Raw genomic sequence first — 18,410 nt, forward strand, 5'->3', positions numbered from 1 at the left:
ACTAGCCTGAACAATCTTCAGCTACAAATTTGGCTTGCCTCGTTTTCCAGCATGGCTTTACTTTATTGTGATTCTTATTTTAAAAAATGAGCGTTTTACAGTCAAATTTGCTCATTTATAAAGCCGCGGTTCAAGCAGTGCCTCCTCATTTCAGGCGACAGCGTCAGTGCACCACACAAGCTGCTGTGTGTGCCATGTCACGAATTCCTTGAAATATTTTAGAAAGCAATTTTCAGTGCAATAAAAGCATTAATAGCAGAGAACATGCCACTCGCATTGAAAAACCAGCCTCCTGATTTCTGTAAAAGATAGACAGGAACATGGGCAGGATGTTTATACAGCAGAATGTAAACATTTTCCCTGGCCTTCTTTAAATAAAAAATCAAGCAAAAGCTCCGTTAGATCAGCTAATACTCAAATTGATGCGTCTCCTCGCAATGTCCTCTGTGCATGTTGGACCTTTTTCTTCTTCTTTTTTTTTTGTTTCTTAACAAATTAATATTGTTTGTGTAATGCAGTCATAATATTTATGCAGCGACGCGGGAGGAGTGAGGCGGAGGCGCAGCTGAGCTGTGAGCACAGAAACTCGGACGGGGACTTGAGATCGACTCACAGGCATTTTTACCATCGATTGATCCAGGATTTGAGGTAATGTGGATTTAACGAATTCGGCTACGGTATCAATAACAGAAATTGTGGTCGCCGTATAAGTCGGTGCCTCCAGGGGGAAGCTACGATGTTACGGTTGTTTTTTTGGGGACATTAAATAATTGCACTGAATGGGTTACAAATCAGACAAGCTTGAGCGCCAGTTTATCTGTTTGTCGAAAAGCTTTATTTTAGCCCCATCTACTCGTCTGCAGCTGTGAGCGAGAGCTGCTGGAAGGCGATCAGTCCATAGCTTAAAACTGTTGACAGTAAGTTGCTTATTGTTCCCTGGAGAGCTCGATAGCTGCAGCCTGCAGCCTTTTGAGTATCCGTGAGTCCGGATAAACGAGTGCGTGCCTCCAATTTACCTGAGTTGCTGCTATGGGATGCTTTTGATGCCCTTGTGGGTTTCACAAGGAAAAAAGTGAAAGAAACAGCTCATTTTAGTCTTTGCTCCAAATATCAGAAGTCTTCTTTATGGCCTTAAAGATCCGGTCGAAAATATTTATATTGACATTTTATCATCGATTGGAAAGATGAAATCGTGTATCACGTGGTTTATTGATATTTCAGTTGATCAAACAATGTGGATTCTCGTTGCCACAGTGGAAATGTGAAAACAATTCCCTGTTGAATTTTCGGTGTCACCCTAAAAGTGATGTACGTTCCACGGTTAGTTTTTGCTGCCGTGAATCCGATTTAAAGCCCAGGATAAATGAAAGCACGCATTGTTTTAACCGGTTCCTGCTCGGTCACTCGCTCGGAGTGAGAGCCACATATTTACCAGTGAAGAGGACCACCCAGCGCGCACCAGAGGCAGGCGCGCTCCCGTCCTTTCTCTGCCCACTGCATTTAATTACCACTGATGACTTCATTCCATTAAGGCCTTTCCCTCTCACGCTCAGTCGCCTCATGTAATATTATTCCCTACGACTTGTCTAAAGGCCTGTATATCTCTACGTATCTTTTCTCTTGGAAATCCAACCAAAGCCAGCGTCTGAAATGTAAAAATGTTTACGCAAGACGTCAGCATTGGATGGAAATGCGCTGCTCTCTGCCGCATTCCACTATGACCAAACACAGTCTATCATTTTAATCACCCCACATCACTTTTGAATTTCAAATATTCCATACGGGTAATACAGGAACCGGTTGACAATATAATGGGTCGCATCGGCAAAACGTGCGTTAAGTCCCTGTATGGAGCCACGTTTTAAAATCCTCTACACGTGAGTGAGAGTGCCAAAGGAGAAGTCTGCCATGAGAGCTTCGGTGGCAGATGATGTTCATCAGCTGAGACTTGAGACCCGAGGTCAGAGCTTCCCTCTTGCTCCATCGCAGACGAAGTCATGCACTTTTCCATGACGTCCCATCGTGAAATATTTGACAGCGCTGCATCCTCAGGAATGCTCGGGCCACTTAGGTGGAGGTACACCACAGAGTGCGCGGTCCTGACAGACTTTCCGGACCGTCTCTTATGTTATTTAGTGCGCAGACACCAATTTAGGTCCCTCGTCTTGATGAGATAGGCTATGTAACAAAACTGTACATGCAAGTGTTTTCTCAATGGCTACCTTTTTTACTTCGTTACTATTGTTGGAGGTTTAAAGGGAACACACCTGGTAACAGCCCATCCAATCGCAGACGCAACAGCAATGTCATTAGATTTGCACTCACTACAACACATCTCACACTTGGCTCAGTTCTTCGTGACTGCGCATTTCAAGTGTTAAAGTTGCTAAATGCTTCTTTCACGGAGCATCGTGTCTGAGCGATAGTTTTCAGAAGTTTCCCTTCTGGGTGGTGAAAGAGGGCGGCGGAGGGTCACCGGGAGGCTGCGGAGACTTTGTTTGGAGGACAGTGTTGCAGAGAAATCCATCAGGCCGTTAAGTTCGTCCGACCTGAACTTGAGTCAAGTTTTGAGGCAATAAAGTTTTATGGGCCCGAAGATATGAATAATTAAATATATTACTAACTTTAGAAGGTTGGAAAAAAAATTAAATAATAAATTCTCATTAAAAAAAAAACAATAAGAAAAAAAAAAACAACTTGACCTGGAACGAGATTATCATATTTGGGAGAGAAAAAAAGTATGATAGCCTAAGTTAATAATATGTCAAATGAATAAAATCATTTAAAGACAAAAGGTTGAACTTCATAAACATAAACATTACAAATGTTCTCTATCGGTCTACAAATTGTTTGGAGTCTGGATGAGTTTTCTTTTCCTTTTTCTAAAATCGCACAGTTTTAACACTGTTGTCATTGAGTGTGTAGTTGTTTGCTTTTTTAAAAATCTAGTTTTCCTCCATTAAATAAAGGCTTATGGAGGTTTAAGGAGGCAAAGGCGTAAACGTAACCGAGATAAATATACAAGTGGCAGGTTTGTTTTTTTGCTGACCTCGAGATTGACGAAAGACTGCGTTTTGGTAAATGCGCGTGCAGTTTTATCTTGTCTCTGCATGCATTTTCAAAAGAGAAAAGAAAAGAAAAGAAGAGAAAAGACATTCTTATAATTACACACGTCGCAGCTCATCTCAGAACCCCAACCAAATAAGTTTAAGTTGCACTAACTGGTTTTCTGGCTCTTCATCTCCTCACGTCGCCTGCAGTTCACTCAGCATTGTCACTTTAATTGAAAACAGTGTAATGTCGAGGTGGGTACCCCCTCATCACTTTCCCTACGCCGTAGGTGGCCGTGTATATTTTCGTTAAAGTGCTGTTTATGTGATCGAGAAGGGACAGGATTGCTAGCAGACCGCCGTCTGAATCCGCTGCAACAAAAGTGCGCTCTGTGACTTTCTTTACATTTCCAGACGAGCTATCTGCCTTGCATCTTGCTGAGCGCGAAGACGCACAGAGAAAAAAGATCCACAAAACACAACTCCTCATATATTGTCTCTACATATTTTTCATATTGTCCACCTTGACAGCCATGGGAATGTAGGGCCTTATTGGCGAAAAAAGAAAGTCTGCACAATTCGCACTGCTGAAGGGTCCTTGAGCAGCACAGTAACCCAAAGCCTGCTATGCTTGTTTCACAGGGTGGTTTCAAAGCAAAACGTCGTGTGCACATTTTCAGCCTGTGTGTAATTTTGCAGGTTGTGCAGTCGAACAGTGAGGAGGGTATTGGCCTCATTTTAAGCAAGTTATTGCTGTTATTATTAGTTGCAATCCACTGGTTTAAAAAACGTTTAAAAACGTACCAAACTCTGGGGCCATTATAGTTACATAATGGCTTTTTGTTTTATTACACAACCAGGTCCAGTCAAATATAACACCCTCCTATATAAGGCGACTTGATGACAACTTGTAGGCTACAATGATGGAAGCGAGGGGGAGAAAATACATGCACTTCATATTTTCACATCTTATGGTAATCTTTATTAGGCACTGAACTTTTTAACATCGCAATAATTGTATATCGCAACGATCGACTCATTTATGTACTGAATAACTGCAGTGTCAGTCATTTCTCATCAGAATCCTGGTGTCACATCCCACTGACAGACACCGTCATGTCCGCGTGCACACCTGCGTGGCTGCCATGGTCAATTACAATCGTGGAGTGGACAATGAAGAGTTGTAGTTGAGGGTTTTATGTTTAACAGCATTCATTCATTTTTGCACTTTAGATTAATTTGTTGATCAAAGCGATCGAGCGCATCATTAGAAAAATGATCGTGACCTTATCGTCAAATCTGAGAGCTGTGTTCCGGCTTTCCCTTTGACAGTGATTATGTGGACCATAGCGTATTTTACACTCAGTATTTTTCTGAGTAAAGATAAAGAACTTATCACACCAAAATCCAAGAGTCATTTGCATAAACAACACTTCACAGGCCTCCCCGAAACAAACTCCTGTGAGTTTTGTGTGCCATATTGTCAAAAATAGATTTGCCCGTTCCACACATAAAATTCCCACTTTCTTATTTCTGGATTCTGTCATTTGTCACACGTTGAAGCGTTTCTGTCAGACAATGCTAAAAGAATGAGAGCAAATGTAAAATTCTTGCTGGTTTATTTTGCGATCATGGGCAGAAGGCTACCACATAATTTGACACGAAGGACGGCAGTGGGGAGGACTTGGCAGGTCCAGAGTCTTTTCAAATTCCTAACTGTCCAAATGTGGTTAGCACTTGCAGGGAAAATGTTTCATAATCATAAATACCTGTTCAGAGCAAATGGTGTTTCAGCAGGTTAGAAACTCGTTTTCTTTTTGGTGAAAAACGGGACAAAAGAAAGAAACAAAATCAATAGAAATATGGACACATTTTACTTCAAGACTAATACATGAAGAGGCAAACAAAAAACAACAACTCATTGTTGATTCAGAATATATATTTTCAAATGGCTGCTGGACAGCTTGTCATTTACTGCTGCCCAATTTGTTCTTCACAAGTTCTATAGTTGAATTAAAGAAATCACATTTCTGATTATTTTAAACTTTAATGAAATTGATGCAAGTTGATGTTTCTTTGGCAAATTTGTTTTTTAATTGCCTACATTATAAAATATGAATTAAAAAGCAATGCTAGCCTTCCTTAGAGATGGTTGCAATATATACTTTCACTAACTCCTAATTGCTGCTACAGATGTAACTGTTCCATGTTTGTGTGTGATTGTCACATCTGTCTGTGTGAAGTTTGCAGATAAGCCATCGACTGGATGTTTCAGTTTTAAAGGAAAAAAAAAAAAAATCAAATTTATAATTTCTAACATTTTTTCTTTTATGAATAAAAAAGGCTTTATTTAAATGTTCAACAGTAGAACACTCACATTGCCAGCTTAAGCTTACTCGGTGGTCATTTTGAGCTCAATTTGTACTGAAGATTTTATTGAATCAAAATGACTGATGGTGTTTCTTTGATATTTCAGATTTATTTTGCTGAAGTGAATGCAGGCATATGTCAAACATCTCTGCATATAAAAGCATTGTGCATTGCTTGGTACTCCTTTTTCAGGCTGAACAAACACAGTTGCTTGCGCTCTTGGTTCTTTGCAGCTTTACCGCTCTTCCCTTTTTTGCTTTGGCCTCTCCAGTAAGACTCGGTCTCACACAGTGAGTGGGAGCCTGTTTGGTGCTCCACCCTGCAGTCCTGCACACCTCCCAGGACTGGTCCTGTCTAATGTAGAGAGAGACATCAACAATGAGAGCTGAAGCAGAAACCACAGTGGAGAACACAAAAGAGACAGGGAGGGCAGACGCAGGCCACAACTGGCCCTGCTGCAGGTTAGCTCCTTTGATATTGCCTTGATGGCAATTTGATGGGTGCACATGGGGCAACATGGGTTTATACGTAGATGTTTACATAATATCTATGGTGTTTACGCACAGCCCACCAACCCTTTTTTTCTTTGCTCTGAAGGGGGATTTTCCTGTGGCATGCTGCTTCGGAAAAAGCAATTAAGAATTCCCAAACAGTACACCACAATGGGAGATATCATTTGTGCAATGTGTGTTCCATGTCCCTTGCAGTTTTTGTCTGGAACGAGTTGACTATTTTTAATCTGCGCACAACCAAATCCACCTACAGACAAACCTCAAATTGAATGAAGGGGAGGGGGATGAGTGGGCACGGTAATTGCCTATTGTGGAGCTCAAAGTTCTCTGTTCTGCCATGAACAGCTTTGGTAGTTCACAACTTGATACCCAGTGCTCTAGCCGATGTGAAATTAGGGCATATCTTCATTGTCTGTGGGAACCCATAACCAGGCAGCGGTTGGAATCAGTCAGGAATGCTTTGGGATGGTAACTGAATTCAGTTGTAATGCCCAACTCTCCACAGTGGAACACTAGGGTGGGAAAAAAGCCCAGAGCATTTCCTGAGTGTGGGGGGGTCCCAGCGAAGCATCACACACATGGCATCATGTGACAGAGACTCTGCCAGGTTAGGCCATGATCGCAAGTAAAGGAGTGGAGAAGAGAACAGCTGTGGGGGAGGTGGGGTGGGGTGGGGTGGGGTGGGGTGGGGGCAGTGGGCAGTGCCAGGGAAGGAAAGGAGAGGACAAAAAGGAGATATTGGAGCTGTAACCTGTGAAGGAGAGCGTGATCAAAGTTGCAAATACAGGAGGAAATAAAAAATAGTGATGAAACATAGCTAAAGTCTGTTGTTTTCCCACACAAAAACATATTTAATCTGTCATTTATATTCAGCATACTGATGTCTCAGAGTTTAGCTGCTCACAAAACACACAGAATACATACAATATTTTTTTCAGTATAATCCAATAATCTGTGTGGGCATGTGTAAAAGTGGAAACGACTAATGTACATGTAGGATTTAACGGAGAGAAAATACAAGTCAGAATTTCACTGGGCCATTATGCATAATTTTTCTTATGAATTGGAGAGTGAGCATTTATTCAGAGGAACTCCCGACAAAAATAAAGCATTCTTTCCAAAAATATCAGACCATAAAAAAACACTTCGGACCATCACTATCTCATTTACTGTCAAACAGCTTAGGTGTAGTGTATCAGATTTAGGAACGGCACCTGCTCAGTGTTTGTCTAGCACGATCATGCACTGCTTAACAAATGTTTAAAAATAGTTGAAAACTCACCAAGGATGATCCTGTTTCAGTGTCCGAATGTCAAACTCAAAACTATCTGCACATTTATGTAATGAGCCTGGTCGTTTAATTTTTGGTACAATATAGCAGGGAAAGCATTTTCTGTTCAGGGTAAAAGAAAATTGCACTTAAAGACATTAATGATAATAATAATAATGATGATTATAAGAATAATTCAAGCCAAATCAGTACAAGAAGCCCTCCTTTTTTGTATTATTTCTGATTTATTGATGTTTAAGCAAAGTGGATGCCGCTGTTACAGAGAGAGTGCCACTGATTGGAGAAGTGTGCGTGTGCGTGGGATAGATGTCTGTGTGTTTTGATCTGACCGAGTTATGGCTCTGAGAGGCAGGGTTGTGACATTTGTGGCAGTTTGTGTCCATTCAAAACACAAGTTGGCTCTGTTCATGTCAGCATGGTTCCATCCGTGAAGGAACCTCCAAAGTTGGTTGCAGTAAACTGCACTCTAATGTCACGTCAACGAAGAATATCTGCAAAGGTGACTTTTTTTTGTAGCTTAATGCCTTACTCTTTCCATTGTTTGCAGTGGTGCTATTAGCAGGAATTAGGCTGACAGGTGTCACCTGTGTGTCTATTTTTCTCTGCTGATGCACATCTGTTTATCAGTGGCTAGTTTTGTGTGCCTGTAAAGGCTGTATGGCTGCAGGTGTCAGTGCAAAAAGGAGAATACTGTTGACCAAATATTTACAAATGTGCCTGTGGATGGGACCTGCTCCCTCTCGCTGACGTAAATGTTAGAAATGTCGGGAGAAATGTTACCCTATAGTTCTCTATAGGGCTTTTTATTTCCACCTGCTACCGGCCTCTTTCCGTTGGTGTGCTCCACAACAATGGCAATGAGAAAGCTGCACAGTGTAAAATGATTGATGTTGGACTCTATTTGGCCCGTCTTCAGATGGGGGCCTGAAAGGAAGTGGCTATCCCTCCCTTCCACCCTAACCACCCTGCAATAACGCTGGGCTTAGGAGGGCGGAGTGCTGATCACGACTTTCTTAGAGATCCCATTTTAACAAAGTGCCAATCGGCCCAAAAGACAAAGATGGCAGGCACTTATAAACAACGTTTTCATGACTAATAAATTAATTAGCCACCAGATGGAACAGAATGACATTAATTTACGCCGTACAATCAAACTCAAATTTTTCCTCTCCATCTTGTCTCCAACCGTGATTGCTCTTTTTCTTGTCCTGTCAGGCACGGAAGAGACGCAGGCTCATCTCAACTGCATTCTTTCCATTTTGCTGAAGAGCAGCGTGGTAGAAAAGGTAATCTATCACCTAAATTGTCTGTCGCTCTCTCTGCCTGTTTCTAACTCTCTGTGTTTCTCTTTCTCCTTCCTCCAGGCAGGAGTGGGCAGGCGTGCGGCTTTGGCCACAGGAAGCTGTGAATTCTTTGGAGAATGGAAGATGTCTCATGGGGAGACGTGCTGGCCCCCCACCCGCCCACAAACCACCCCAAAATGACCCCTGACCCTTTCATGTGTTTATATCAGACCGTGGAAGTGAGAAATAGTGATGAGTCACTCTGGCTGTGTGTTTACACTCCGGAGTCACGCAAGGAAGGAAATCAGCCATGGTCTGCTAAAAGTGGCGAGGTGAGAGAGAGAATAGCTGCTGTGATTTACCTCTCGGAGCCAGAATTTATTTCACGTCATCTTTGCTGAGAAAACCTTCGACCAACAGAGAACAGCAACATAAGAAGCACAGAGGACTGTAGTCGAGGAAAAAGAGAACAGCAAGGGCCAAAACATGTAGTCGGCGCAGTTGTAGATGTGTGTTTGCATACCTGCTGTTACCATACTAATTATATCAGCCATTAAAACCGAAGGATAACTGATGTATCAACTGAATGCCAGATAATTCTTATTGTATTTTGCTATATACACACTTGTACAATCACTAATAGTTGCTTTCTAAAGCCGACGCACATATCATGTCTCCACCCATTCCAAATTTATTTTGGAGAAACTGGGTTCCATGACTGCAGCCCATGTTTTGTAATTAATAGAAGAGGTTTAACTGTGACGCATTTCAGGTTATGTAGTTTTTTTTTTTTTTTTATCATTACTGAATTCTTGAAATAAAAAAAAAACTTAGAAAAGTCATTACAAATTTTAGGAGTCTTACTTTTATTCATTATCGAGTTGTTAACAGCAGCGATTCACCTTCATCAATATCCAAAATCCAGTTTTAATCTGACATTGTGATTATTATAAGTTTAACTCCAGTTACAATAATGCCCTACAGAAGAAAAATTAAAAGGAATGACCGCAGCGATGTGCGATCAGTCACATGTGATGGACAAATGAAGTATTTCAGATTTGGATTGATGACAAAAAAGCAAACATGTTGCTCTACACACAGCTCTGAAACTGGCTTAGCATGACATTTTCAGCACCTTCATTTTGCTTGAAAGACAAGAGAGCATATGTTTAATCATGGCAATAGCAGGTGATTGTATCCTTTAGGAGGGTGAAATATTAAAAGAGAATCTGCTCGTGGTAGTATGAAATGTTTTTTTCGAGTATGTGTCATGCATAAAAGCACACTTGATACGTAATGTGTTATGCTTTGAAGGACTTTAGGTCGGTGTCCTGTGAGGTGTGTGTTGACTGCGGCTTCCACCACTCTTTCAAACATTGTGTCATTGTTGTCCTCCGTACTGAGTGACTTTAGATTTTAAATTGCACAACTGTTGTTTTTGAGACACGGCTGAAGTTACAGCATTTGTACTCAGTGAATCGAAGTGACAATTTCTTTCTTTCCATCGCTGCACTGGTGCTAGTAGCTTCATTGCTGACTGCAGCGAGTATCCTTTTACACACCCCCATACACGCCGCCACAATGAGAGAGTCAGCAGCTTTTATTTTGGCCGATCTCTCCTGAATTGTAAGTGCTGTCAGCGGCTTTGATTGATAGTTGTGTTTATCACCATATTATTAAGTAATCAGGCTCACCACAGCAGGGCCTGAAGCTCCTTAATTCCAGTCGAAATACACAGCCTCATGCTAATTAAAGGTTTGCTAAGCAGGTTTATTTTTGTGAATTTTTAGAATGTAGTTGTGTCTGTTTTTAAGAGTGTAGAGTGCGCTGATCGTTGCATTTGTATTCTGTCTAGAAAAATCAACCATCGACAATCAACCTTTAGTTTAGTGCCATCATCAGAAAAACACAACATGGACGGTAGAGAGAATTTCATGCCACATAGACTGCATTTAGGGTACACAAACATGCTTTTCAACGCTTAATGGTCAAATGTTCTGCATCGGTGTAAAAATTTCAAAACAACAGTTAATATACAAACAGAAGATTCTGTGTATTTTCACACACAGCAAGAAGTTCAATCTCTCTCAGCAGAGAGAGACTGAACTTCTTGCTTCGTTAATAGAGCCTGCAGCGGCTGCGTTTGTGTATTTCTGAGATAAACACAGTCACGGCAAAGTGGACACACTGCTGAGTGTGTCCTGACTGGAGACAGAGAGCACTGTGGCACTGTACTTTCTGACACACTGGCAGCTCTCTGGAGTTGGGGTTAATGTGATGAATGGCCATTTGGTAATTGGCCATGCATTAGGATGGAACGGCTCTTTTATAAGCTGTAGTTTGAGCCGTTGCTGTGGCCAGTTTGATTGAAGAAATCTGTCAGGTAGCAGATGTTTTATGTTGCATCAACTGTGTCCTGCTCTCCCTTTCAACCAAATGAGGGAAGAATTGCATGTAGCAATCAAACTAACTTAATAGAATTAAAACACAAGTGATGGCATGCCGTGATGTTGGAAAAGGACATTGGTTTTATAAAAAAATATTTTTACTAAGGTTTTGAATTGTGTCAAAACATCAGTTAAACATCAGTGAAATTTGAGGTTAAAAATGTGACTCGAGTTTTATAAAAAGTCTTGTACCTGCTGCCACGATTGTATGTATCTTCTACTGAAACCATACCAGCTTCAGCAAAGATGCTATCAGTGAGGAGCTTTTGATTGTACTTTGTATTAAACTTTTATCGCCTGTGGATTCAGTATTCTTCTTCTTTTTTTTTTCTTTTTCAAATGACTCAAATATGCTGATTACGATTTTTAATAGAATTAATTCTGGAGGTGTTTTCAGGAGTTGTTCTTCCCTTAATTCCCATTCCTGTTATACCATTTCTCCTCTACCGTTTTATGCTGCACAATGTGAAATAAATAAATACTTTTGTTCATATTGTATCTTACATGGGTTAACTTCTGCTGCTATTTTGGCAAAGGGCTCATCTCTGATTTAATATTTGTTTTAACAGTTTCATCAATAATCTTCCTCTAATTACAGCTTGGAACTTTTGGTGATGCCTTTACCCATAATTTCACACACAATGTTAAACAAGCTAACAAAACAACACTCACTGATGGGAAACTAGGCAAGGCAAGAAACAGAATAAAGAATCTTCTTTTTCTTTTACATGTGAAACCATCTGTTTGATTTAAATTTAACTTCAGAGTCTTGTTATTTGCCAAATTCAAGAACCACTTAAGGACCTTATGATGACTTCTCTGTTTTTCCATGGTGGGATGCAGAGCATGTATAAACACTGCCAGAAACAAATTCAGTAATTCTGAAGCTGCTGGTGGTCCTGTTATTTACTTAAGTATTATTGTTATGTTTTTTTTTTCTAACAGATGGCTTATCAGTATTCACACTGTCCAGTTATATAAATAACTAGACCCTGCAGCTGAACGATTCTTAATCAATAACATCTGCCATGTCTGATGTATAACAGCGCTACATGGTGCTGATGTCGCTATTTGGCCTCACACTTCAGACATGGCTAAGAGAAGATTCACATTGGTTTATCAGTTTTTCTGAAGAGATCATGTGAACCTTCAACATTCTGATATTCATATCTCCTCATTTGACGTTTCCCATCATGAAATCAGTATAAATGATCACTGTGTTTGCTCTTGTTAAATTTAGATATTTTAATCTTCTTGCATCACTGAGACAAAAAGGCAAAATGGATGAGCTTCATTAAAAAAAGGTTTTAGCAATTTAGTTAATCTTGTAATCAGTTTTGTCTTTAATGTTTAGCTGATTGGGATGGATGTAAACCCTCAGAAATTTGTGATGCCAAATTAATGTGGAGATAACCAGCTGCAGTCTTGTGCTGTTCCCCTGTGTCCAAACAGCCTTATCACAGGTGTTGGGAAGGACAGACAGAAGGACAGACAGACAGCCACATGGTTGTACTTTGACGTTTGCTAATTTCAGGGAATCAATCCTAAATGACACCTATGGGATACACAGAGTGGATTTCCCTCTGATGCAGATTGGTGGTGGTTTGCAGATGAAAGACAGTAAAATAAATAAAGCTGTGGTGAGCAGGCAAAGCTCTTCTGTCCGCACAATACAACCATAATGGGATACATACTGACATGAAGGAAGATGTGGAGGCCTGCTCATATTTTCACCACTGTTGCCATGGAAACGTTGATGGACTACTGCTGTTTGTTCCAAATATCTGTCTCTACATGTCTTGTGAAAAATATTCTATTTTTCAGTTTCAAACATCAGGACTAAACAAGTAAAATAATAGCGATTAGCAGAGAACAGCTCTGTTCCTTGTCACCCCCTCTTCTTCCTGCCACACTGCTGCTGATTCTCTTTTAATCCTAAAGCAGGTCATTAAATCAAACTCAGCAGTATCAAATGGCTTTTTAACCTCCTCCAATCAATCTTTTCATCAGCTGCTGTGCCGGTGGTTGGCCTGCAGTGAGAATAGTAATGGTAAGACAATCCTTACTTGACTCATCCTGGCTGGGATCATGATACTCCTACAAGTTACACTGACCTTCTCTTCCCCATCGTGCCAATGCAAATTCAACTTTGTAGCGTGTAACACTGAACTTTTACCTGAATAATCTCCCAATTTTCTCTGCATCTTACTGTTGAGTGGCACGACTTCAAGTTATTTACCGCTCAAAAACATGTTTTGATTATTATTACTGAGGCCTGTGCAGTTTGAACCAAAAAAAAAAAAGTTTTTTCGAAAGGAGATAGATTTATGTGCATGTATATCATTTGGGACATCAAAGCTTTTTGAGAAGCCAATCCTGCTTATCATAAACATCTGAATATGTAGTTTGATCACAAGATAGTCCTGCAATATCACATTTGATATAGTTATAATATAACATGTAAGCATGTTAGCTTATTGAATTTTATTTGAGCCATGACAATGTCATTTTACAATACTAAGCATGTACGGCAGTTTCAAGTAGTGCAAAACGTAGGCATGTTACAATTTTGAAAGGCAGATGTAAGCAAATAGCACTTTTTTTTTCTTTATGCCCAAAAACTGTAGACATTCTACATTTCTTACATTTTTGGACCCAGAGTAATACATATTTGCTTATTTGGATATTTAATGAGAAAGACTAATCTCATTTTAAGAAAGTTTAACCAGTTAATTAAATATGTTTGAAGATATCAGACAAGACAACATTAAAAGTGGTTAAACAATTAGCCCACTTATCGCTCCACAATAGTTAGAGACACAAAACTGTTCCTGCAGATAATACAGGAGCATTATCAAGGTTTTGTCACTGGTGCCACTGAAGTGATTTATTCAGATTCTGGTCAACTCCCGTCTGATGCACTTCAACAAATCACAGCCTGAGGTCTGGCAAACCCCCCAACACACTCATCTTTGTCTCCCTCTGTGACCCCCCACACTGCTTGCAATGACAGGGTGTAGCCCCCAACATAGATATCATCCAAAGCTCCAGTGACCAGGGGTCAAGCCATCCTATCCTCAACAAAAGGGAATACAATGAATATGTGAACTGAGCAAATCTGTAATATTGTCTTTAGTCCTTACATGATGTCTTTTCAATGACAACATTTCTATCAGACTCATCTATTCACAATTAATAGCTGTTTGTAATGATTAAAGTATCTGTGAACACCACGCACAACTGTGTGACCCAGAGGCTCTGGGTGATAAGACCTCCATAACTCCACTTTATCCCCCTGCTCATTATCAACCTCTGTCCCCAATCTGCCCCGAGCCCTCAGGCTGCAGCAGGACACGCTGCTCTCCACCCTCCACAGCCTGGAGATTACTGGGGAGACAAACAGGCTGAGTTCAGCGAACACTTAAAACTCGTTTCTAGGGCAGGCAGGGTGAGACATCTTGTAGCAATCAACTGAAAAGAAATAGAACATTTTCCAAGTTATATTTGATCAAATTAGCACAATTAGAATATATTCTAATTTGTGTTTTATTTATTTATTGATTGATTTTTTTTACTTCACACTTCATACCTACTTGTAGCATGGAATAGCAGGCAATTCAGAAGATTTTCAATTGTTTAACTTTTTAAAGTTTCTTTGTACTTCAGATACGTGTGTTGCCATGATGTTGTAATGCTGCCTACGTGTTAGCATCAGGCTGCTGAAGAATATTGTATCAGTATGTTATTTATATTCAAGATGCAGCTATGAACAAATCTTCCCATCAGTTGTACAGTCATCACTTGTTAAAGGCTGAATAATTTTCAAAGCTGATGGTCTGGACTGAGTCCTAACCAACAGGGCTAATGAGGCTGTCGGTCGACCACGCAGTTGCACCGCTCAACTTTGGTATTTTGAATGGATACTCCTAATAATTAGTAGCTTAGAACAGTAGGCGTTCATGTATGAACATGAAATCTATGCTTCAATTCTTTGCATGCGCATCTGTCACATGGCGTATCCAATTTATTCTTCTTTAAATTCTTGAAGCAGCAAAACGCAGGACTGTTGTCACTTGTTTTACTTTTTTGAATACAGCTTCTGTCTCACTGGTGACACGTAATTGATGTGTATCATATTGAATTATGTGGTTCTACCTTAAATGTAATAGTCAAAATTTGTTTTGACTGTAAGGCATTGTTGTTTTTTCTTTACTCATAATCTTTGAGACGTACACAGATTGCATCCTAAAATACATGTTTCTCAAAGCTTGAGTTTCTGTTTTTCACATTTTTAGGCTCATATAATTGTGTTTCCTCCAACTACTGTGTATGTTTTGGTGTGACTAAGGATTTCCTTCAGCTATTCGACTGCTTGTTTATGCATTTGTGTTTATGCGCATGAAGGAGCGTTTAGGTCAGATTGCTTGTGTGCGCACTTATGTCTCTGTGTTTTATATTTGGTGTGAGGGGCACGATGACGGACAAGACTCTCAGTCTGATGACCAGCCAAACATTTATGAATGTAATGACAAGGATCCTATAATCTGTTTATATTAGAGTGTCTGAAACAGCGGTGAAAATATTACAAAAAGTCAATTGTAGTGCTTAAAATCAATTTAATGATGCAAGCAGATTGTATGATGAATTTATAGATGTAAATCAGTTGTTATTCCCACACACAGAAGTTATGTATTGATCAATAAATTAGAGTGTGGTTGATTAATTCAGTAGTCTCAGAGCTGTAGAAAAGAAACTGTTCTGTAACCTGGTGGTATTGTGGCAGATTCTTCTGTTTCATTTCCCAAACAGTAATGGGTTAAACAAACAAGCAGCTTGAGTGTCTCATATATATTTGATATGAAATTATTTTGGTTGTACCAGACAAATTCTGTTCTGAAAGTCATTTCTGAATCTTGGAAGATAAATCCTGAAATCCTGTTTTGAAGCATAAGGAATACTGCTACACTATAGAAATTCTTGATATGAAACTATAAATGTTACTGGTGTCCGTAGAGATAGATATACACTGATTTTTAAAGAAAATAAACAACAACAAATATTGGTTTATTAACATTGGAGATGAATGAATGCCACAACCATATGTGTTTTCAGCTGACATCTTTTTATAGTTGCAAAACTGGAATGATTTCACTCACAGTTACTCAGTCTTTGGATTTGGCAATATTAGAGTTTCTACATTTTATTTACATAAAGACAACGGGATTCTATTTGTCAGAGTCTTGCCATTGAAGGAGACTTACTAGAAAGAGCTTTGCAGGCACTGCGGAACCAAATAAAACTCTGGACAATATTTCTGCCTGATGCCTGAAGATCATTAACCCAGACCCCATTGGTGAATGCATGTGAGACAGACCCCACACAGTGCTAAGCTTTTCCCTGTCCACTCCCACTGCTCAGTATTTGCTGCAAAAAACCCCAAAAATCTCAGCCATGCCTTTACATATCCCACTCTATTTGTCATGTTTTTGTGTTCAGTTTTCTCCTCTCAGTTCTCCCCAGCAGCTGAGCTACAGAGCACCAGTAAAGTAGACTGGGAAATAGCTGTAAAATGATTCATCATTTGGCTGACCTTTACCACGCACATGCATTTTGTGCCTTCAAGTGCATATTAAGAGAGAGGGAGCAAAGAGTGCAAAGGAGGCGTTGGCGTGCAAATTTCTTGTTTTAATTACTCAATTGGCTCTTAAACAGAGGTCAAAGGTTGTCTTAGCACAACAGCTCTGACAAGATAAGCACCTGTTTCTGTGCTGCTACAGGCCAGAGTTATCCTATTACCCCCAAAGTGTAAACCTCTCACAGGACCCGTACACACATGCGTGTGTACTGACGTAAATATGGGAAAACACCAGTATTGCTCTATCAAGGAAAACACTAACACTGTCAGCACCTTCCACCCCCATAACTTCACAGACACCCAGCATTACCTGACTACAAACTCCTCATCAAGAGCTTTGTTTTGAGCTGCGTTTGAAGCTTTGTTTACCTCGTTAGTAGAAAATCTGTAATTGAACGTTTCAGGATGCCCATTACACATCACAAGTTAAGAGAAGATGCATTATATAAAACGTACTGGCATGGATACCTCAGTGGGCTTGCACTCCTTTGGGTTGGCATTGATGTATTTTTAGGCAGAAAATAGGCACAGAGAAACCACCTTTCTCCGCCACATTTTGGCACCCATAATTTGGCCCTCCCCTTGTTTATCCTCCCTGAGGCCTGCTTAATCTTTTTGTTTTTCTCTTGGTGAATGATGAGGGGTCACAACATAACTGGACAGAGACTCAAAAACAGAGATAGCCTCTTACATCTGTACAAGCTTTTCATCATTCCACCCTTGCTAATTCATCAGAGGCAGGCAGGAATAGTTTCATTAAGTTTACGATGGCGCTAACCAGACAGTGCCAGCTGCTGCATGTTGGCTTTGGCTTTGAGTGACACAAGTATGTATGAAGTATTGATATAAATGGTTTCAGTTTCTGACTGTGGAGGCATTACACATAGAGGATACCAATACCAAATGTGCCCGTTTGGTACTATCTGTTTTGAGGTCAAGTTATCATCAAAGTGACATAAGTCTCAGTTTCAAAACACGTGAATATTACTTTACACTTAGTTAGATTTGCTCCATCGATAGTAACTCATAATGAGGTGAAGAAAGTTAACTGAACATAGATCAGAGCTTTGGAAATTCAGCTGATATTATCTGTGCCGTAAACATCTCCTTAAACTCCTCTGTTACTACCCCCATACAGTGAATAAATGAGCTTTTATGTTCTGTGTTTGTTTTCCTTTTCATTTCCAATCAGACTTCCCTTTCTCTAAGGGCTAAGGTCTTATCCTGTGCTGCAGAGAGTGTGTGCATGTTGCTACTGAGTTAGTGGTCGCTGTGTGTGGTACCCAGCCAAGTAACTTTGTGTATCTGACAGGCAGTCCTGTTAATCCATATGAGTAAGGAGTCATATTGCACCATGCTTCTCATGCTAGAGGTGTATATAGTATACTTATCAACATGTGTTTGTGTGCATGTAACTGCCTACTCTCACCATTCAATGTTAATTAGGTATGCTGATGTGAGTATGTTGCAGGCATGCATGATCAAAAGCAACAGATTGAATGTGAAACCATACAGGAACGGCAGGAAGCAGTCACGAAAGCCGTCTTGGCAGTTGTGAAGTGAGTGTGTGTGTGAGCATTGTTGCTGTGAACTTAGAGGGAATGCACTCTGGATGCTGAAGCCTTTCAGTAAGCCTGAACTTTCTGCTATAGTTACTCTGTGTAAAGTTAGATTCCCTAGCCTTGTGCTGAGATTTAAGACCTTGACACTCAAGTCTGCTCCTTGCGCTGTCCATCACGAGCGAGTCAGCGTGGTTTCCCACAGCGTGTGATTTCAGATGTGTGTGAATGCATGAGAGGGAGACAAGAAAATTTGACGTGTA

The 18,410-nt window shown here is 40.2% G+C and overlaps 1 long non-coding RNA gene across 2 annotated transcripts; it reads left to right on the forward strand.

Moving 5' to 3' along the window:
* The first annotated feature begins 204 nt into the window (after window positions 1–204).
* Window positions 205–11,255, forward strand: LOC142377633 (uncharacterized). Of its 2 annotated transcripts, XR_012769533.1 has the most exons (3): window positions 297–648; window positions 8,439–8,509; window positions 8,588–11,255. It is a non-coding gene; the product is annotated as an uncharacterized LOC142377633 (long non-coding RNA). The 2 variants fall into 2 exon arrangements; XR_012769532.1 differs by having other exon boundaries at window positions 205–648; window positions 8,439–11,255.
* Window positions 11,256–18,410: the final 7,155 nt, after the last annotated feature.

This window comes from Odontesthes bonariensis, chromosome 1 (genome assembly GCF_027942865.1).
Source record: "Odontesthes bonariensis isolate fOdoBon6 chromosome 1, fOdoBon6.hap1, whole genome shotgun sequence".
Lineage (NCBI taxonomy): Eukaryota > Metazoa > Chordata > Actinopteri > Atheriniformes > Atherinopsidae > Odontesthes > Odontesthes bonariensis.